The 23,447-nt window shown below is 39.3% G+C and overlaps 1 pseudogene across 1 annotated transcript in view; it reads right to left on the reverse strand.

Annotated features, from left to right (window-relative positions):
* Positions 1–2,329: 2,329 nt before the first annotated feature.
* Positions 2,330–23,447, reverse strand: part of LOC306659004 (tubulin-specific chaperone E-like) — a 54,735-nt pseudogene continuing 33,617 nt past the window's right edge. The window contains exon 2 of the transcript in view: positions 2,330–3,703. The product of the transcript in view is annotated as a tubulin-specific chaperone E-like (transcript). The remainder of the gene's footprint in view (positions 3,704–23,447) is intronic.

Consider the following 23,447-nt stretch of genomic DNA (forward strand, 5'->3'; position numbering starts at 1 on the left):
TGGTTGGGCAAACGACAGAGAAAACTTGGTGACAAAGTGGATGGTTCTGCTCATTCTGCCTCAGAGCAGCTGAGCCCCCATGCTAGAGCCAGGAGCCAGGAGAAAGCAGCTGAGTGGACATAATCCATGTAGAAATGACGTTGCATGTCTGCACTTGCTTCATGATCCGGGATTTAAAGTGGACCTAAAATTATTCTCAATTAAAAAACAAGTGAGGAGATGTTTAACAATATTAATAATGACTACAAAATGGACAAATGATCTGAATAGACATTTCCTAAAAGAATATATATGAGGGTCCAAAAAGAATAGGAAAATGAAATCAGTATATCAAAGAAAGATCTGCATTTCCATGTTTATTGCTATTGTTCCATGTTTATTCACAGAAGTAGAAAGTAGAACAGTGGTCACTAGAGGCTAAAAGAGTAGGGAGATGGAGATTGGACAATAGGTACCAAAACAGTTAAGGTGGCAGGAATAGTTCTAATGTTCTTAGCACAATAGCATGACTATATTTTACAACAATGTGTTACATACTTCCAAATAACTAGAAGAGTTTGAAGTCTCCAAAAAAAAAAAAGAAAGAAAGAAAAAAAGAAATGATAAATGTTTGAGGAGATGGAAATGGTAATTACTCTGATTTGATGATGTGATAATTACACATTGTATATATGTATCAAATTATCACACTCTGCCCCATAAATATGTGCAACCATTGTGTCAATTAATTTTTTTAAACAAAGAAAATAAGGATGTGTTGTGCAGATATGAAATATGAGACCAATTGTTAGCTAAGAATGATAATTGGATGAATATTGGAGACATAAGAGCAATAAGAAGATGTTCACAGACACCCACCTCTAAATAGAGAACAAAATTTCAATGATTAGTACTACAGAACCCACAAAAAGTTGCAAAGTGGATTTTGCACCACATGGTTGCTAACTCACAGAGGTCCAACATATTTGTTCGTTAATAATAGTGTACGTAAACAGTTATTGTGTATGAGATGCTGACTGTGCTAAGTGATTTGCATGTTTCTTGTGCAAGCACACAATCTCCTGGGGTTGGTACTACTATCATCTCCCATTTTACAAGTTAGGAAAGTGAGGCTTTAGAGAGTGATACAATTGTTGCTCACTTTAAGTTATCATAGGTGTCCTATGTATGGGACACTGGGACATGAGGGGTTAAGCCAACCTGCAAAAGGTCAAGTAGCTAGCAAGACTTCAACTGGCTAGCAAGAGATGTTTATCTGTAGAGAAAGAGGACCAGACAAAGGACAGAATCCAGTGAGATCAAAGTATCACCCACATTACGGATATGAAAAGGAAATTAGGGGAGAAAAGGAAATTAGGCAAGGAGAAAACCAGAGTAGAGTCTTAGAGTATTCAAACTGCCAGCCTTCATAAGGACCTCATTGTGTCCTGAGTCCTTCAAAAATGCTGCTGCTCATTTTCCATGCTAGTCCCTCTTTCTTTGCTTCCAAACCACTTCTTGTCCACACTTACCAAAATTATCTGCCACCCCCTTGTAGCAAACTAACCTGAGAAATGTGCTGTTGTGGCTTCTGCTTCTGTCCCACTGAAAAATAACATCTTTTGTTAGTTCCTTTCAGAAAGCAACCCTGCCTTTGAGTCTGGAAGACTCTTGACCCAGAAATGGCAGATCATTGGAGACGCCCAAATTTTTGAGAAAGAGAAGATATGACCCATGCAGCCCAAGAAAAAATCAGATCCTCTAAATAGAGGTTCTTAAATGCCATCCTGGGACCCATGGGGAACCCCAAGATCCTTTCAGTGGATCTAGGAGGTTAAAACTATTTCTTTTCATAAGAGCAGAATGATATTCAGCTTTTTCACTTTATTTTTCTCATAAGTATTCAACAGATTAAATGCAGAAGAAATGAGAATCCTACTATCCTCTATTCATTCGAATTTTAGAGTGCTACCTCCCTAACTACTCCTCAGCCTCATTTATGGCTTCTTTGCCTAGGCTTAAGAATGTTGGTATTCTTTAGAATTCTTATGAGCCCCTATGCTCTCTCCCTGGAAAATCTTATTTTCTACAACATCTCAACTAACAACTACCCATGGATCATTTGATGGGGGATGATTTTTGCTTTGGTTTTAGTAGTTAACACCTTTATTTTTGCTGTTGTATACAAGCCTAAAAATGGTCTCTTCCCAATGAAAAAATGCATCCTTTGTTATACTTTGGGCAAGTAGTAAAACCTAATTTTTTTTTTTGCAGTAGAACTATTCCAATAAATCATTTCTTTTCAGGGAACCTCAGTCATGATTAATAGTCTGGTCCTCAAATTGTTAAAGGTGGTTGACCATCTCACTAATAGACAATTTCCATTTTACACAGAATAAAACTGCAACGACTGTAGTCATATCCTGGTGCTGGCAGTTGATTTGTTAGGATCTTCTGATCATGTTGGTTTGCATATTTTATCTTCCTTTTACAGCAGAGAAGTTGGTATCTAGGATGGGCTGTAAGAAATTCTTCGTTTGGTCTGTTTTTCTCTGGATTCTGATGTCTACCAATCTTTTTCCACTCATTTCCAAAAGTTATTTGGTAATCAAGCTCAGTTTCTCACCTTTCTTCTGAAAGAATCTCACATTTATTCAGGGCCTTCAGCTGACCAGTTTTGGCAACAATGAGCTGCCAAGTGGTCTGTGCTCCTTTGCTTCCTTCAGTCAGGGGATTTTTTAGGCAGGACAGAGCTTGCAGGTTCTGTACCTTATCTAGCTCATTTGATAAATGACCATAGTGATATCTGATTGTCATTTACTGCAAAGCACTTCAGAGACAGGAACAAGGATGTTTTGCACCCAATTTCATCATCTAAAAATGTATAGAGGAAATTTCAACATCAAAGAGGATTAGTTGTTCTAATCTGGGCAGACAGGCTTTCGGGAACAGCTGGTTTTCATCAATTGACAGATTAAAGGTCTAATAACGAGCATCTGTAGAGCATCATTTGGCCTTTCTGTAATGAAGATGCTGAAGTCCAGGTTCAGCTCCTCAAGAACTGGTCACCCAGGGGCACACTGCAGCATCCTGACCCATTTGAGAACTAAAACCTTCAGTGTAGTATGCGTTCCAGTTAGAGATGGCGAGCCAGAGGGAAACTGCAGTTTATTTTCACTGTGTTAATAGGGACCAAGTTTTTGAGCTGATCAGCAATATGGATCACTTCATCCCATGATGACAGCAGGGTTTTTTGATACATTCACTCTTGTAATATTAGGATATGTTTTGGCATTTCCTCCTTTTTGACCAGAACGAATTACTGCACAGTTCCTTAGAGAAGTTTCTTGCAACTTGCTCAGTTGACGCTGCTGCTGAATCCCAAGAGTAAAAACCAATGGTTTCCACAGGTTTCTTCCCAGTCGTAGCAATTTGCTCTTTCCTGTCATCTTCTGGGCCATATTCTAACACACGGTGGTTCTTAATTGCAGTGAGAATGTTCACTCCAAAATTCACCTTGTTTGAATGAATAAAGGATCCTCCTGTTGGATGCCTGCTTTAAAATACGCAGTTGCTTCATGGTCCCATCATGCTTTGCTCTCTCTCTGGATTGTCCACTCTACTCCTAACCAGAGTCCTGCCACAGGATGGACAATGCCAGAAAAGCACAATGTTGCATGTTCTCCATCATCTTCAACCAATGATATCTAACATCAAAGTGTCACTCGTTATAAGACAGCCAGGATCCAAAACATGAAATCTTCAAAGTGTCTTTTTGCTCACATATCATTGGGAATAACACACAAAGGAACCCTGTGGTTCTGCTCTATTTGTTTGACTATATCACATCTCTGCCTGTAGCACCTTGGTAGTTCATGTGGCCCCTCGTATGAAGCCAACAACCACATGGATGACTTTTGAATCAACATCCCCAGACTAGAAATTTTTCCTATACATATAAATGACCATTAGAAAACTCTTCCTGAATGTCTCACAGAAACCTCAAATTCAAATGTTCAAAACTGAGCCTGTTGTCCTCCCCAAATCTTCCTGTTCCTGTGTGCTTATGACAGTTAATGGCACCTGAACCTGACTCCTCCTGCCCCTTCAGATGGCTCAAACAGTCAATCCCCTAGAGATTTCACCTGCAAAATCTCTCTCCAGTCTGTCCAGATTCCAAACTTAGCATCTTTATTTGGACCAACCTCCTACCATCTCCCCTACCTCTAGTCTTGAGCCAATCCAACTAATTCTCAAACCATAGCCAGAATCTTTCTAAAACCACAATCTGAATGTATTCCTCCCCTTGCTTAAAACCTTTTGGTCATCTGCTGGGGCAGATCAGATTTCCCAAAGAGCTATGACAACATCGCCCATTCCACCTGGTCCCTACAATGCCACCTTGCCTCTCCTCCATCAAAAGACGGAGGCTTGTTCCCCTTCCCCTGGATCTGGGCTGGTCTTTTGATTGTGTAATCAAAAGAAAACAACAGAAGTGATTCCGTGTCATGTCCAAGGCAAGAGGACAGGGAGCCTTGCAGATTTAGCCCAGGTCTCTTGATATGGTAGCTCCACAGATACTTGCTCTCAAAACCCAGCAGCACAATATAAGGAACCCAAGCAAGCTTTGGAGAAAGGCCACCTGGGAGTCTACAATCTACAGCCCAGCTGAGCCTAACCTTTGAGCCATCCCAGCCCACATACCAGATAGATGAGGAAAGAAGCTTTAGGTGACTCCAGCCCCCCAGCCATTTGCTCTATATCTGGCCGTTCAATATTTGGGCTAAGGCCTAAGATACCATAAAACAGAGACAAGCCATCGGCTATCATTGGACCTTAAATGTTTCCTAAAGGCCCATGTGTTAAAGGCTTGGTCCCAGGACCACAGTTTTGGGAGATTGTGGAATCTTTAAGAGGTGGGACCTAATGGAAGGTCTTAGGTCATTGAGGGCATGCCCTTGAAGGAGATTGTGAAACCCTGTCTCCTTCTCTATTCTGTCTTTTGGTTCCTCTCTTTTGGTCCCAGGTGAGTGGTTTTGCTCTGCCATGCACTCCCACCATGATGCGCTGCCTCACCACAGGCCCAAAGCAACAGGAAACAAACCATGCACTAGAAACTCCAAAACTGTGAGCAAAAATAAAATCTTTTCTCCTGGTAAGTTGATTATCTCAGGTATTTGTTATAGTGGTGGAAAGCTGACTAATACAACACCTCCTCTGTGCCTCTTCAGAATGCTGGACTCACAGAAACTGTGCATGTAACAAATGTTTATTGTGTGATGCTACTTAAGTTTGAAGTGGCCTGTTATGTAACCATATATATGTAATTTCCTCCAATGTCTTCAAGATGTCAATCTAAATAACAAACAGAGCAGCTTTCCAAAACAGGATTTAACTGGGAATAGCAAGCCATTGCAATGTGAAATGTGCATGCCTTTGCAACTATGGACACATTCAGGGAAGCAAAGGGAGGCGAGGATTTTTTAAGGTAAAATGAGGAGTATACATAAGTTGTTTTGAGACAAAGGGAATGCTGGTTGCAGGGGTTTATCATGGAAATTGATGTTAGTTGGTTAGTGGAGATGGAAACTGTTTTCATATATCTGGATGTCTTCATAACTCATGTAGCAAGCCACAGACTGGAAAGTCCTTGGCAAAAGTTCTTGTTACAGGCCTATGTAAGAGCCAACAGAGAGTCTTTGTAATTGTTCTTGCAGACATGAGTGCATAAGTGCTGAACCTTCTTAGTCTCCTAGTTTGTGTGGGTTTGACACAAGTGACTCCATCTTGATATTGACAACTTTCCCAAAGGTAAACTCATTGTTCTGTCTTTCATAATGCCATCTGTGCTCCACTGTCACCTTTTGCCCCTTCCTTGCTCAAGTCCATCCTCCAACCCTGCTTACCAGTCTGTTCTCTGATCAAACCATGCTCCTCCACCACCAGCCCTTTGTACACTTATGGCCACCCTGATTGATTGACACATTCCCTCTCAGCATCCACCTCCCTTCCATTTCCATGACAGTAACAGGATAGCAAAATGCTCCTATTTCCAGGCTTCCATGCAGGTAGGACAGTCATTTGTGACACTGTCTGACCCATGGAAATGAAGCCATAGTCTTCTAGGGAAGCTTTTGCTTTGCAATTTAAAGGAGAGACTTTGCTCACAGCATTTCCTCATTTGTTGGGCCTTGAATACCAAAATGATATTAGGGCAGCAACTGCTATATTGTGACCATAAAGGAAATGCCCAGAGAATCACAAGTTCTGGCCTGACATGGATCTGCTAAACCAAGGCCAGAAGCTGCCTCCTCCTAGTCCTTATATGTGAAGAAAATAGATCCCTAATTCTTCAAGTCATCTGTGATCAGCATACTCTTATTTGAAGCTGAAGTCATTCCTAACTGATGCAATGTCACTCCTTCTGCCTGGACACTCTGCCTCTCTCCTCTTAGTCCCACGAGCTCCTTCTAAAGCTTCATGTCCACGCTGAGATTTCAGCTCCCCAGGAATTCTCCCCCGGCCTTCGGAGTCTGGATCTGAGCATGCCACAACAGCGTTCATTTCCCTGCTATAGCACTTACCACAGTTTTCCTTTTTGAGATACTCTGCATCACACCCTGTGTATATTGGATACCTAATCCCCAGTAGCTCAGAATGTGACTGTATTTGGAGACAGGGCCTTTAAAGAGATAATGAAGGTAAAATGAGGTCATATGGGTGGACCCTAATCCAATATGACTGGGGTCCTGAAGAGAAGAGGAGATTAGGACACAGATGTGCACAGAGAGAGACCATGTGAAGACCAAAGGAAAGGACATCTACAAGGCCAGGAGAGAGACCTCAGGAGAAATCAACCCTAAAAACACCTTAAGTCAGACTTCCAGCTTTCAGAACTGTGAGGAAAAGCCTCTATTATTTAAGCCACCTAATCTGTAGTGGCTTGCTATAGTAACTCGAGTAGACTAAAGCACAGCTAATATGACCAATGTGATAGGACATCACTCCCCTTTAATTAGGTCACCTTATATAAGAATCTGTCATCACTGCTTGCAGGGGTGTGGGGATTGACTCTTAAGCGGGTCTCAAGGAAGCAAAGAGCAAACTACCATGAAGCCTGTGGACCTGAGGGTGACCTCCAGCCAAAAGCAGGAAGGAAGCCAGAGCCCTCAGTTCTATAAGCATAAAGAAGTGGATTCTGCCAACGACCATGAAAGCCTGAGGAGAAAGAACTCCAAGATTCAGCCTGGGCCATACCTGAATTAAAGCCACGTGGAGCTAAGCCATGCCTAGACTCCCCCACATCAGATCATGAGATTATAAATGGGTGACACTTCAAGCCACCAGGCTTGAGGTAATTGACTACACAGCATAGAAAACTAATATATGCCTGCTGGTGAGTTTTCTGTTTCCTGGTAGGGATTAGGGAGGCTCCGTGTTTTAGTCAGCTTTTTCACTGACCAGAAAAATTGTAGAGGAGGAAAGGTTTATTTAGGGGCTCACAGTTTCAGAGTTCTCAATCCATAGACAGCAGACTCCATTCCTCAGGTGTCAAGGTGAGGCAGGACATCATGGCAGAAGAGTGTGGCAGAGGGAACCAGCTCACATGATGATCAGAAAGCAGAGAAAACTGCAATCTCCAGATACAAAATATATAACCCATAGCCAAAATATATACCCCAATGAACCACTTCCTCCAGCTACACCCCACCTGCCTCCAGTTACCACTCAGTTAATCCCGTCAGGGATTAATTCACTGATTATGTTCAGGCTATAACCCAATCATTTGTCCTCCAAACCTTCTTACATTATCTCACACGTGAGTTTTGGGGGTACACCACTTCTAAACCATAACACCAGGCAAGTGATTTTCATATGACTTCAAGCTGTAGTGTTCATTGGAAATTCAGGAATTACACTGGTGCAGAGAAGAGAAAGGGAAATGATAGATATTGTGAGACACTCTACCACCTCCAAACATATTTTTCTCTCAATGTTTGATGGAGTGAATAACTAGCATAGTGTAATTTGAAGAGCATTAAGAAGCTGTCAAAATAAATCTGCCCCACCTTCCTATCTTGACACCTAAGAAGTCCATCTGTAGGGTGAATCTGTATGCAATAAGAAGCATGTGGAGTCCTTTTTCTAATACGCATGTCTGAGCCTCGCCCAACAACCACAAAACCAAAGCCTACATTCTTACTGAGGATATCCAGGGGCTTCACATACTTACATGTGGGACTATCCCTTGAGAATCACCTTGGAGGACATTATGTTAAGTAAACTGTTAGACACAAAAAGATACATACTGCATGCTCTGACTTATATGTGGAAGTTAAAAGTCCAACTCATGAAAATAGAGAGTAGAACAGTGGTTACCAAAGCCCAGGAAGCGGGCAGCAGGGGTGGGAGGTGAGATGGAGAGAGGGTGGTTAAGGTATGGAGTGCAGTTGGATAGGCTGGTAATGTTCTATAGCACAATAGGATAACTATGGTTGATGACAAGTGATGAAATACTTCAAAATAACTAGAAGAAAGGACTGTGTTCCCAACAAAAGAAATGATACATTTTTAAGGTGATGATGATCTGGTCATCACACATCGTATACATGTATTGAAATGTCTCACTGTATCCCATAAATAGGTATAATTGTTATGTGTTGATTAAAATTTTTATTAAAAAATCACTTCAAGCTCTCTCAGGAGACATATATATTACAATTGCAATGAGGCAATCAAGGGTGCAGAAACACGAACATTCGGATCATCTCTACTAGTAGAAAGTGGCCTTCTCCCCTTTCAGTCCAGTTCTGATCCCAGGGCCTGTCCTGGAGCCACGTCTGACTCCATGGTCCCTGTCAGGACTTGTTGCCAGGCTCTTAGGCTGATGTCCAGCCTGTTCAGACCTCTGCTCAGCAGAGAGGGTGGATGCCCTGTCCCCTCTCTGGAGCTGCTCTCAGCCAATACATGGCCTTCTAATTGGATTCCTTGAGCCTGGGAGCAGCAGGACCCACACCCAGGTCAGTCCCTTCAGCTCCATAAACAGAATCTCTGGGTCCGACTGACTGACTGCAGCTGACCTGGTTTCAGATCCTGCAACACTACCCCACAGAAGAGCCCGGAGGCCTGAGAGAGGAGCTCTTTGGTAGTTCACCTCAGACAGATCTGGCCCTCCCCAACTGGTTTTTCTCACAGCTCCTCCTCGGACCTGTTGTGATATTTACAACATCGCCAAGCTGGGAGGCCCAATCAGCTGCCCTGATGTCCCATTGCCAAGAATGTCAGAAAAGTACTGGTGACACTTTCCGTGTGCTCCCAGCCTTATCCCACCTCCCCCTCCCTGTCACCTGCATTCCTGCTGTCCCTCAAGGGGCAGGCCTTTCTTTTTAACTTTTTATTGGTACATTATAATTATACATAATAATGGGTTTCATTATGCCATTTTCATTTATGTATATAACCTAATTTGATCAATCTCATTCCCCAGAACCTTCCTTTTCTCTCCCCTTCTCCCTTCCCCCCATCTGCTTGCTCTAAGCTGTTGATCTCCCTTCTGTTTTTATTATTTCAATTATTACATTGTAATTATATATATATATATATATATATATATATATATATAGGCATTTCTAACAAGTCTTCAAGGCATTCAAATAAAGCACCAGAAATACCATCAGCGCCCTCTAGTGAATCACCCCAGATTGGGCTGAGGACAGGCACTTGCTAGTGCCTTCCTTCTACTTCTTACCTAGAAAAATTGAAACTGCTCCCAAGAGCAGAGACCCAGGATTAATTAGAATTTGGGGATGAGTCCAAATTTCTTACTGAAAGCTTTGTTATTGGCTTGAGCTATTGTGTATAATGACAGGCATAGAGTCTCAGGGAAAACAGTATTTGAAAACCGTGATTGTGAAGGTTGTGGATGAGTTTAGGGTCGGTGGGTCTCCCCCTGACCTACAGGATATCATAAATTATGTGTAAAGAAGAAAGGAAAGTTTTTGCCTCTAAAAAGTGATTTATATTTTAAAGAAGTAATGATTTTTTAGAAAATGAGACCCAACAATGAGCTTTCTCTCAATGATTTAAGGGGAAAAAAATCATTTCTTTGTATTTTTGGAAATACGGAGTACTTTCTATGTAAATTTGCCATGTAAGTCACAAATTGCATGACGAGTACAATTCTTTTTATGGCAATATTTAACTCTATAAAATATTCTTACCTGATGATAAAAGCAATGGCTGTCTTATAGTTTATGCTATTTTACAGTTCACAAAGCCCATTTTATGTACCTTTATAATAATTGATCAAGGAAGGTAATGTTTGATGAACAAGGAACTGAGTAAGTGGCCCCCCAGGGCACACAGCCCTGGGGAGAGCAGCAAATCCTAACCTCTCTCCGTGTTTCATGTGCTTCCTTTCTTGTTCATCCATTCTTAAGTTCCCCAAAATGACCTTGAGATAGTTTTACTTGGCCCGACCTTTGTTTTAGTTGTTGTTGCAGGAAGAAACAATAATTTTGAGGTGAATCAACACATTTCCCTTCAGATATAGAATACTTTTCATTCATCTTTTTCCAAAAGGTCATACAATTTATGACTTAGTTACCTTGTTTAGGTTGTTGTTGTTTTGTTTGGCTTTGGTTTCTTTTCCTCCCTTCTGAGCCTCCTCAAGCCTTCAGTCCAAGTTACTCTGGAATGCAGTGAGTCACTGGGACACAGACACTGAGCCACCTGTGAGCAGTTTTAGTCAATGATTCCTCCAAAATCATAAAACTCATTTATTAGTGGAGTTTTCAGGATACATTATGTTCAAGTATCTGAAAAGATTAGTGCGCATGCATTTCATGGCCAGTGGAGATTTCATCTGGTTGTGTTCTTCCAGACGGAGACCCACTTAATGCCAGGACCCATGGCTTAATCAAACTTTGGTTCCAAGACCTAGTGTAGTTCCTGGCACATGATAGACATTTAATAAGTGTGTAATAAATCTATTTGGGTTGAGTTGCAAAATTCAAGACCCTGCCAATCCATGAATAAGTGGGGAGACCAAATGAGTTATAACATGCTACTAAGACAACCAAACACCCCACAGTTGGAGAACAAATTTTTGCTGGTTCACCTCTTGGATATTCGTCAATTCCTTTGCTTGTTGACTCCTTCAGCTGCCCTATTCACCTCCTTCTCCCCCAACCAGGCTGCAAGGCAGAAGGCCAGAGAGGGTATGAAAGTTCCCAAAGAGTCCACTATAAATATTAAAATGACTCATGTTGGTCTGCTAATATACACTTCTGGTGTCCAGAACTGAATAGTCTCATAGTGGTTGCCAATCATTTATAAATCTTAATATGTAGATAATTATCTTTTTAAAATTTAAAAATTTTTTTACAAATTTTTAAAAAGATAATTATCTTTTTAAAATAATAATTAACTAAATTATTTATTATTCTAGTCAATATTTAAACATGTATTTCTACCAAGTCAGAATCAATGGTTATACTATAAACTAGTGGATGTGCTCATTTTTCCTTGACTAGTATATACTGCACCTGTCATGGCAATGGTAAGTCAGTGCTTTATTACACTGAGATATTACTGTTTGCTTAACATACGCTATTCATTTGTTTTGGGGGTTGCTCCAATATTCACTACTAAGAATTGTGCCATGATAAACATATTTGTGTGACTTTCCTTTTTGTCTGGTTTTTAATATCTTTGGAATCTATTTCTTAGACTATCTTCCTAGAAACAAGATAGCCAAGGCAAAGGAGTTAATGGATTATCACTCACACATATATCCAGAGTCATGCCACTTTATAGAAAGAGAACCAAGTGTTGGTTTCTATTTGGCAACATTTTTCAGGGAAGAATTTTTAAAAACTTACTTATAAAAAGTTGTAGTCTTAGAATTTAAGAAATGGAATACTTCTTGAGAGTAAAAGAAGTGCCTTCTTCAACATTGCAATTTCTTGTTGTCACAATTAGTTATGATAGGTTGTTTAGATTGAAGTATATGACAAAATTAAGCCTCATACAGATATGTGGTTGTAAAAGGATAAGTATTTTAATAGCCTTTTCAGATAGCTGTGTGTGTAATTTTTTGATATTACCAATGGCTAGTTTCAATATAGAATCTGAAACTTTATGAATGAATTTTCATGCTCTGTTTCATTAAAATTCATTAGGCTATCTTGCACTTTGAATGGTTCTTATATCAACCCATGATTTTATAGTATCATGCATTGTTCAGTTGGAAAAATTTGGTTTACTAATATGGAAACCTTCTAAATACTGAAGCATTTTATTATACAATATCAAAAACTCACTTTGCCAGAAGCAGTTGTCACATCCCTGTAATCCCAGAAGCTCAGGAGGCTAATGCAGGAGGATCATGAGTTCAAAGCCAGCCTCAGCAAAAGCAAAGCATTAAGCAACTCAGTGAGACCCTGTCTCTAAATAAAATACAAAATGTGGCTGGAGGTGTGGTTTGATGGTCAAGTGCTCCTGAGTTCAATCCCCAGGACCCTCCTAAAAAAATCTCACTTTGACCCAGGACTAGATGACTTACTGGATAATCCCACAAAACATTTCAAAAAGAATTAACACCAATCCTTTCAAACTCTGAAAAATTAAAGAAGAAACATTTCCAAACTCAATTTATGAGGTCAACATTTACTCTCATAACAATATCAGACAAAGATAGTCTAAGAAAACTACAGACCCATATCCCTGATGCATTGGATGCAAAAAAAAAAAAAAAATCCTCAACAAAATACTAGCAAACCAAATTCAACAATGTGTTAAAGAGAATATATACCACGACAAAGTGGAATTTAGTCCTGGAATGCAAGGAAATCAATCCATGTAATATAGTACATTAACAGAAAAAAAGGACAAAAACCACATGATCATCTCAAAGTACCCAGGAAAAAAGCATTTGAAAAAAATTCAACATCCTTTAATAAATAATATACTCAACAAGTTAGGAATAGAAGGAAACCACCCCAACACAATAAAGGCCATATACAAACACCCCACAGTTAGCATTATATCAATGGTGAAAAGTTAAAAGTTTTCCCTCTAAGATCAGGAACAAGGTAAAAATGGCTATATTCACTTTTATATTCAATATGGCACTGGAAATCCTAGCCAGAGCAATATGGCAAGAAAAGGAGGGGGAAGCATCCAAATTCAAAAAGAGGAAGTTAAATTGTCTCTATACAAATGTCATGACTGTCTATGTAGAAAACCATAAAGATTGCACACATATACACACAACTGTTAAAATTAATAAATTCAACAATATTATAGAAATCAAAAATCAATTGAATGATTAATAAACCAAACTAAGAAAATAATTCCATTTGCAATAGCATTATAAAGAAAATACTTTGGAATAAACTTAACTAAGGAGAAAAAATGCTTGTGTACTGAAAACTACAAATGCTGCTGAAATAAATTAAAGAAGACACAAATAAAGGGAAACACATTCTGTGTTTATGGATTGGAAGACAATATTATTAAAATGTCTATATAATCATGTGACCCACAGATTTTGAAAACCCAATCAAAATCCCATGGCATTTTTTAAAGAAATAGGAAAAAAAGTCCTAAAATTCATATGGAATCTTAAAGGACGCTAAATAGTTGGATCAATCTTGTAAAAGAAGAACAAAACTGGAGACTTCATACTTTCTGGTTTCAAAATATATCACAAAGATACAGGAATCAAAACAGTATGGTTCTGGCATGTAAACAAATATATAGACCAATGGAACATAAGAGAAAGCCCAGAATAAACCTTCACATCTGTGGTTGAATGATTTTTGACAAAGGTGCCAAGTATACAGAATAGAGGAAGAACTGTCTTTTTAACAAATAGCACTGGAAAAACCAGATATCCACATGTAAAAGAATGTATATGATCCTTTATTTTATACCATATATAAAAATTAATTCAAAATTGATTAAAGATCTAAAGGTTAACACCTGAAACCACAAATCTTATAGAAGAAAACATTCCAGAAAAGCTTCATGGCATTCGATTTGGCAAGGATCTTGGATATGACACCAAAGTAAAGGCAACAAAAGCAAAAACAGACAAGTAGGATTATCCAAACTTAAAAATGTCTGCACAGCAAAGGAAACAATCAGTGGCATGAAAAGACAGTCTAAAGAATGGGAAAAAATATTTTCAAGCCACATAACCTGATAAGGTGTTAATAGCTATAAAATGTAAATAACTTGTTCAACTCAATAACACATAAATAACTTGATTAAAAATGGGCAAAGAACTTGGCAGTTCTCCAGAGAAGATATACAAATGGTCAAAACACCCATGAAAATATGTTCAACATCACCAATCATTAGGAAAATGCAAGTCAAATCTATAACCAATTACTACCTCACACCCATTAGAATGGCTATTATCAGAAAAACAGAAAATAACACATGTGAACGAGGATGCAGAGAAATTTGAATTGTCATGGACTGTTGTGGAAATGTAAAATGGTGCAGCCACTGTGGGAAACAGTGTGGAGATTCCTCTAAAAATTAAAATTGTCAAAGGGGTCCAGCATTCTCACTTCTGGGTACATATCTAAAAGAACTGAAAACAGAGTCTCAAGAGATGTTTGTACACTTCTATTCAGAGCAGTATTGTTCGCAAATAGCCAAGAGGTAGAAGTCACCTGAATGTCCACTGATGTATGAATAATGAAGAAAGTGCAGACATGAGTACAGGGTAATACTGTGTAGTCTTTAAAAAGAGCAAATCCTTTCTGAAGTATGTGATATTTGTAGAAATTCTGATGTGGAAGGGGAAAAAAGAAAGAAAAAGAAAGGGAAGGAAATCCTGTCGCATGCTACTGCATAGGGGATTGAGGACGTCACACTGTGAATTAAGCCAATCACGAAAAGGCCAAAACAGCATGATTCCACTCACATGTGGCATCTAAAGTAGTTGGATCCTTAGAAACAAAAAGTGCCAGGTACCAGGGTAAGAGCCTGTTCCATGAGTGAATCTGTTGCACAAGTCACAGATATATATATATATATATATATATATATATATATATATATACACACACATTTGCATATGTTACATATATATTATGATTTTTATATAATTATACATATAATTATTAACATATATTACATGTGACTTGTGCAATATATATTATAATAATATATATATATATATATTTGCCGAACACACACACACAAAGGTTAGTCAATGTGGGCAGAGGGAAATGAGGAGTGAACAGGTAGAACAGGTGTAAGGGAGGAAGAATATTATTTTCCCTACCCACCTAGGTTCATCACTGAGGGCCCTAAAACAAAAGATTGCTTGATTAGCAGGAGAAATGCACACAAATGCATTTCACATAAGTTTTACATGACACAGAAGCCTTCAGAAAGAAATGAAGATCTGAAGAAGTGGCCAAATAGAGCTATTCTTATGCTAGATGTGATAAAGAGTGGACAGTCTTAGAGAAATACTACTGGACAACAAATGTGCTCCAGCAGTAATAAACCAGGGGAAACTTAGCAAGGCAGGATATTTGGATTCTTCCCTGTGACCCTCCATCTTCAGAGATAAGGATGCTCCCTTCTCATGGATATAGAAAGAGCATCCCTCAAATAGGGCCTTATGACTTGCCTCGGGAAGGTCTGAAATCCCTCCTAGATTTGATGACCTGCTTCAGGGGAAAATGAGAAGAGAAAGGCAAATGGCCCCACGTCATATAATAGTGTGACCTTAGTTTTTGTAGCTTTCTCAAATTCCTTCAGCTTAAAAATACAACCATATGTCACTTAACAATGGCTGTATGCTCTAAGATTTGTGTTGTTAGGCAATTTTGTCATTATGAGAACATTAGAGAATGTACTCATACAAACTACAATAGCCATGACATCACAAGGCAGAATAATCTTATGGGACCGCCACTGTATCTGCAGCCAATCATTTACAAAAAATCATTAAGGCAGCACCTGACTGTTTTCAATATGCCAAGAGGCCAGATTTTGGGGTACCATGGCCTTGTTCTCCATCACAGGGATTTTTATAATAGTGAAACCTTTCAATAATGGTTCTGTAATGGTAGACATATCATGAAATTATGCATTTGAAAAACCCATAAAATTGCAAAACACACAAAGAATGAATCCTAAACTATGGATTTTAGTTACTTATAATATATCAATACTAGTTCATCAACCATAATAGATACCACAGTTAAAATAAGACATTAGTAACAGCAGAAACTAGCAAGGGGAAGATATGAAAACTGTACTTTTTGTTCAATATTTCAGTAAACCTAAAACTGCCCTAAAAAATAAAGTCTATTAATTTTTTAATCACATTGGTTAGCATCATTGATCTCATCAGAAAATTGTTAAGTATTGGGAAACTGTCAAGTTTGTGATAGGCAGATTGCTAATTATCTCTTGAAATTTGAATTTCATCATAGCAAAAAATACTGTCAGTTGTCTGCTTTGACATGACAGACTCACTGCTTTACTTTTCAAAAACGTTTGCCAAGTATCCAGAACTGGATAACAATAATTTGACTATTCATCGTTTCTTTAAGTAAAATTAGTGTTCCATGGGGAGAAACAGCAGCTAGTTGAGCTTATGTCTCAAATAAGGGCTCTTCCTCAAAATAAGTGTTATTCTTAATGTAGTCTGACCACTTCGTCAGGTCTTCCACTTCCTGTGGCCTCAGCAGCGGATTAATCCTGCAAGAAGTAGTTCATGGTCCCTTTCTCCCACCCTCTCTCTCTCTGTCCTCCCCAGTTACCATGAGCTGAGCAGCTCTCCTGCATCACACCCCTCCAGCATGATATTCTCTCTCACCTCTGGCCCAAAGCAATGGAGTCAGCTAACCATGGACTGGACCTCTGACAGTGTGCATGGACTGGACCTCTCAAAGTGTGAGCCCAAAATAAACTTTTCTTCCCTAAGTTATTCTTGCCAAGTATTTTGGTCACAGTAACAGGAAACTGACATACTGCTAAAACAGTTTGACACTGCCCTGCTTCAGCAAGTAAGCAGGTTAATCATGACTGTCATACGATAGCATGACCTTAATCTTTTAGAGCTGATGTCAATTTTTCTATTATTCCCATGCTGACACTTACACTTATCATCACCCACCATTTACAGATCAGACACTGAGGTACAGAAAGGTTATTAACTCCCCAAAGTCTTCAAGGTTATCAGCCAGCAGTACAAACTCCTTTGGGAAGAATTCACAATATTTTCACTATGAAACACACCAGACATCAACCCTAATTGACTTAGCCCCACAGAGCCCTACCATTTCCTAAAAGAGACCCTAGCAGTGGCCCCGAGTGATATGTTATGTGCAAACTATAGAAGTACACAACATATATGAATTCAGTTGGTAGCAGCTTAGGAATAACTTATGATGATTTTACATTTACTTTCTTTTGGAGGAAGGGTACCAGGGGATTGAACCAAGAGTTCTGGAACCACTGAGCCACAACCCCAGCCCTTTTTTTAAATTTTTTATTTTGAGAGTTTCACTAAGTTGCTGAGGCTGCCTTTGAACTTGTGATCCTCCTGCCTCAGCCTCCTGAGTTGCCAGAATTACAGGCATGCTCCACGGCAGCCAGCTACATGTAGATTTTTAAAAATAGCCTTAAATCTCCACAACAAACCTCTTCTGCCACACATAGGAATAAAATTACATGCCAACTATAAATTAAAGGTGGATTTCAACTGAAGAACTCTAAATAACTCTATGATGGCCTACTTGTGAATCGACTTGCTGTGATTTACTTGGGTAGATACACCCCTAACTCCTGGAAGTTATCTTTCATTCTGATAATATTAAAGAAATTTTTAAACCCTGTACTTCTATGCTCATGAGTATCACATGAAAATTTGCAACATTACAAACCTGAAAGGCAACATTTAAAACTTGGGGTAAGTGCCTTCCTCTTCCTGCTCATTTCACATATACAGTCAATATTTCAAAAGCAAAAGAAAATGTCTTGCTACTATGATGTTAATACACTGCAGTTTTTTTTTTTCTCTAGCCTATTTCTTTGAATTGAAGGTGTTTTTGATACATTTAATATGAATATTCAGAAGGGTTAATGCAAAGGTATGAATGACAGCAAGTCAGCCTCCAGGCCTCTTCAGTTCTTTCTTCTTTTAAAATATTTTTTAGTTGTTGACGGACCTTTATTTAATTTGTTTATTTATATGTGGTGCTGAGAATTGAACCCAGGGCCTCACTCATGCTAGGAAAGTGCTCTACCACTGAGCCACCACCCAGCCCCTTCAGTTCTTTTTCACTCTTTTTGATATGGAGGCTGCTCAACCTTCCCATCCCTGGATCCCCTTTCCTGCAGCCTTCTTCCTTCCTCTGCCACCATTGAAACCATCAGACTTGGTATTCAGTCAGTACATTTATGTTTTATGGAGTACTTTCCCATCCATCATCTCCTTTGGGTTTTGAACTTTGACTTACTTTGTAAGATAATCATCCTGCCCACTTTTCCTCAGGAATAGAAGGCTCTGAGAGGAAGTAATTTGCAAACACGAGTGTAATTAACCCTTCTCTCCTTCCCTTAAGATCCTTCCAGTTGCCAATAAACTAACTTACACTGGGTTTTACATGATAGCTAGTTCCTTCACATGTTCCCTTCACGAAAATTAGACTACTACAAGAAATTTTTTTCCATGTTTTTATTGGTGCATTATGGTTGTGAGCAATCGTGGAATTTATTGTTACATATCCATATATGTACACATGTGCACCATATAACAATATAATTTGATCGACATCATTCCCTAGCACTTCCTCTCTCCCTCTTCTCACCCCCCATCCCTTTCCTCTACTCTACTGATCTTCCTTCAGTTTTCATCAGATTTCTTCTCCCACCTCTCTTTCCCTTTTTCCTCTCTAGCTTCCACATATGAGAGAAAACATATGACCCTTGACCCTCTGAGTTTGGCTTATTTTGCTTGACATAACTCAAGTTCCACCCATTTTCCAGCAAATGACATAATTTTATTCTTCATGGTTGAATAAAACTCTATTGTGTATGCACACCACATTTTCTTTATCCATTCTTCATTGATGCACACCTAGGCTAGCTCCATAGTTTGACTATTGAATTTTGCTGATATAAACATGGGTATGCATCTATCACTGTAGTAAGATGGCTTTAATTCTTTAGGATGAATACTGAAAAGTGGTATCCCTGGGTCATATGGTGATTACATGCCTATTCATTTGATGCACCTCTATAGTGATTTCCATAGTAGTTGTATTAACTCACAGTCCCACCAAGAGTGTAAAAGTGTTCCTTTTCCTCCACATCCTCTCCAGCATTTATTATTGTTTGTATTCTTGACTGCCATTCTGACTGAAATAAGATTAAATCTCAGAGTAGTTTCGCTTTGCATTTCTCCAATTACTAATGATGTTAAATATATTTTTAATATATTCATTAACCTCTTATATTTCTTATTTTGAGAAGTGTCTGTTTAGTTAAAAAATTTGCCCCTTTATTAAATGGATTTTTCTTTTTCTTTCTTTTTCTTTTTGGTATGTGTTTTTGTTTGTTTGTTTTTAGTTCTATATGTATTCTGGATATTAATTCTCTGTCAGAAGAGTAGCTAGCAAAGATTTCCCCTCATTCTGTAGGTTCTCTTTTCACACTCTCAGTTGTTTCAACAAAAAAATAAAAATTATATATATATAATATATAATTATTGCTTATATATATAAGCAACATGCCTTTGGCCTCACAGTAACATCTGAAGATGGCATGCTTTCTCCTCTGAAGTCCCAAACAATAGAAAAACGTGTTCAGATTGGATACACACAGAGTTTTAGCAGTAATTGAATGAAATTCAATAATCATGCTCTTTTTATAGCCTCCAGAACATTCGGCAGCACAACTAAATGCCCAATTAGAGGAAACATAAAGAGTTAAAAGAAAATAGCCTATGAGCCTAAAGCTGGGAGGCTGGGCCTTTGATCTTCTTTTTCAAGACTCTGGCCAGGGGAGGGAGTACTTTAAACTGAGGAAACAGGAAGTGCCTAGATAAAAAGTTTGTTTTGTTTTGTTTGGGGTGGGGGGAGGTGCCTTTCTAGAAGCACTCTTCCAGGAAAACAGTCCTTTCCCACCTAGAGGCTGAAGTTTCCTGAGAAAATATAAATAGCTTCTCTGGCATGAGGTAGAGAATCGGCTAGTGAGTAAAGAGCTGCAGAAAGCAAGCTTGCCTTCCTGGATGTTATCAGCACACAGGAAATGGAGGGGCGACTTTGAAGAGAGAGCCTGGGGGGAAGAGGCTGGAGTGTAGGCCAGTCAGCTGGAGATTTGAAGAGGCCACAAAAGCTGTGACAGAAATAAGCAGTCGGGTGTGTGTTCACATGGCTGTACTACAGGGCTGGGCTCCATTCTCCTGGCGGGGAGTGTCATCGTAGAAGATGGCTGAGTTAAGCATCGCAGGGAACATCCACTGCGGAACCCAGAGCCTAAACTCAAAGCGTTCTCAAATCGTTCCCTTTTGTCGGTGACGCCACAGGAAGTGCCTAGAATGGGTGGGTTTTCGTGGATCACAGTGCCCCCTGGTGGACATGTGTTTGAAGTGCAACCCGCTGGGGGAGTTTGGGTGTCCCGTTGGACTGGGCAAAATGAGGGTACACAGGTTGTAATGGGGTTACAAAGAGGTATGGCTTCTTTGACAAGTACAGTCTTCATGTTCTCAAATATCAGATTGCTTACCAAAGTAAGCCAACTGCAGCTGTATCTGTACACTACTTCCATCTTAGAGTTATTCCCCATTCCCACCCCACCCCCATGGTCAACTTGCCATGGTATTTAGTCAACTCCACCCTTGCCCTGGATCAGATTATTCACATGTCTCTCCTTCTCAACATTTTACCCATAAGTCCCTAAGTTGGAATCCCTCTTCCCTCAGCTTCATCTTTCCCCTTGAATCCCCAACAAGCTGTTTCTATTCTGATCAGAATAAACTCAGTTTCCCTTTACATCTCCTATCTCTTAAGTCCGCTTTTAAATGAATCCTGCTAGTAGTATGGGTATCTTTTAAAGAAAAAAAGTATTCTTCATTATACTTGTTAAAGCAGGGCAAGGCAGATTTTATTCGGGACCAACACAATAGGTATAGGGACCACCACACAATGGGATTTTATAGTGGGAGACAGAGATTGAACTTGACTCCCCATACAGCCTGGGAAAGTGTGAATTTATAGCCAAGGAACAGGATGGGAATTAGCACATAGAAAATTACTAAGGGGATGGAGAATTCTGGCTAAACTGATCTAATGGATGACATTATCTGAGGAATGGCGGTTGATAGGGAACCTGATCAGACATCAAAGGTGGTTGAATATCTAAGATGAGGGATTCATCAGTTTAGTTCTTACTAAACTAACTTAGCAGGGCTCTTTGCTAAAATTGGATTTTACAAATAAGTATACAGATGGACCCACTAGAGGGTTTGTTACCCAACCAAGCCTGTTTTGCCTTCAATGTGTCAATCACTGAAGCCATGAGTTTTGCAAAAAGAATTTGTTCATGAGGCACTACTAATGCAGAGGTGGGAGCCCCCAGATGCAAATCCACTTCTCTGAATTTAGGGGTATTCATGAGATAAAGAAAAAGGGCATTCAGAGGTGATTGGAGGTAAGAAAATGTGAAGAGGGTGGTCTGTGCATGTGTGATCACATTCATGGAATACATGTTCCAAAAGTGGTGGTGGAATTTTTGACCCTCTGGCATCAAGTGGTCACCCATCCAAATACTTGGGCAGGTGCAGGAGAAGGGGTCAGCAGCTTCAGTGGGTTTGAACCAGACAAATCCCATGCATCGAAGATGCTATCCATAGGAAAGCTAGGAGAGGCTATTACTTTATTGTTTAAGGACCTTGTGACATCAGTGATGAAAGATAATAACCAGAAGCAAGTGAAGCTAATGGGTTCATTCAGGTTCTCCTGGGTTCAAAAGAAAGAATGGACTTTATTTGATTTTTAAACTTAAGGGAGAGAGTTCAGCTCAAGCCTCTTACAGAGAAATAAAAATAATTCATTTAATTGTGGGGACTTGATTCCAGGTTCAGAAGCCTGACTAAAGTTTGGCTACACTTAGCCAAATTCTTCATCAGGATCCACCAACTTTTCTCAGTGGTCTTTGCATTTGTCAAAAGTTTCCTAAGGGGCTGGGGGTGTAGCTCAATGACACAGTACTTACTGAGCATGCCTGAGGCCCTGGGTTCCATCTTGAGCACCACCCACCCCCTACTGGAAAAAAAAATAAATTAAAAAAAATGATCTCTCAACCACATGAGCTGTGCCAGCACAGTAAGGGGCTCTGTCCCGTCACAAGTGAGACTGTTCAGAGGCAAAGAAGGCTCATGCGGATTTTTTCCAGCTCCTGGCTGGCATCACCTAGCCAGGGGCAGGAGAGGCAATGACTGGGTGCATCTGCACTCCAGGGCAGGGACGCTTGTGTCTGAATGTCTGGAAGATTTAGCATTATTCATGAATAAACTTAGTGCTGGCATTTCAAGAGAAGTAAAAGTAGTACCTGCCTTGACCCATGACATTTGATTGAATGTCTGTAACAGATGAAAAAGAAATGCTGTTGTCCTCATGTTTTATTTGTAACACAATATAGGAATTAAGATGAACGTGGAGTGTCTTGGAGGTGTGCAGAGATGACGAATTATCTCTGCTTAATTACAAAACATTTGGAGATTTCACCAATAAACAAGAAAAGGAAAAACACCCTCATAGCGCCATTTTGATAATCATAAAATAAAGTAGGAAACAAACCTGAATAAATATATAGAATAGAAAAACAAGTCTCTGTAGTCTAAATATAAGATACAAGGTAATTCCTTTAAACTTCCAGTACAAAATGTACCTCAGACCAAATAGGACGTACTGAATTAACCCAAACAATTCTCGTTTTAGATGTCCAAGCCATGCCATTTCTGGCATAGGATCAGGATAGGCAGGAAAATGTATGCATCTGAGAGATGGGTTATAAGGTGCTTGCAAGAACTCATGGAAGTCTCAAATTTATTTTGTCCCAAAGGCGTTTGTTTTTTGGAGAGTTTCTGGGAAACCATATTAGATCATTTAAAAAATAATAATTCCTGGGTGTTGCCCTGTTGAGAGCCAACATAAACACTGCATCCCTAGATCAAAGAAGCTACCCCATCAAAGAAAAACTAGACAACACCAGGAATTAAATCTTTCAAACTGTTAGAGAAAGGCCGCCAAAAGAGGAAAGCATAGGATGTTTATTTAAATGCTGAGAATTTTTTAAAATAACAACAATAATGATGATGACTGGTATGTAGTCAGCATTTTGTATGACCCAGCACTATTCTATAAGAATTTTACACATACTCTTTCGTTTTAGCCTTGCAAAATTCCTCTGAGGTCAGTACTATT

Source organism: Sciurus vulgaris (assembly GCF_902686455.1).
Source record: "Sciurus vulgaris genome assembly, chromosome: 4".
NCBI classification, from domain to species: Eukaryota; Metazoa; Chordata; class Mammalia; order Rodentia; family Sciuridae; genus Sciurus; species Sciurus vulgaris.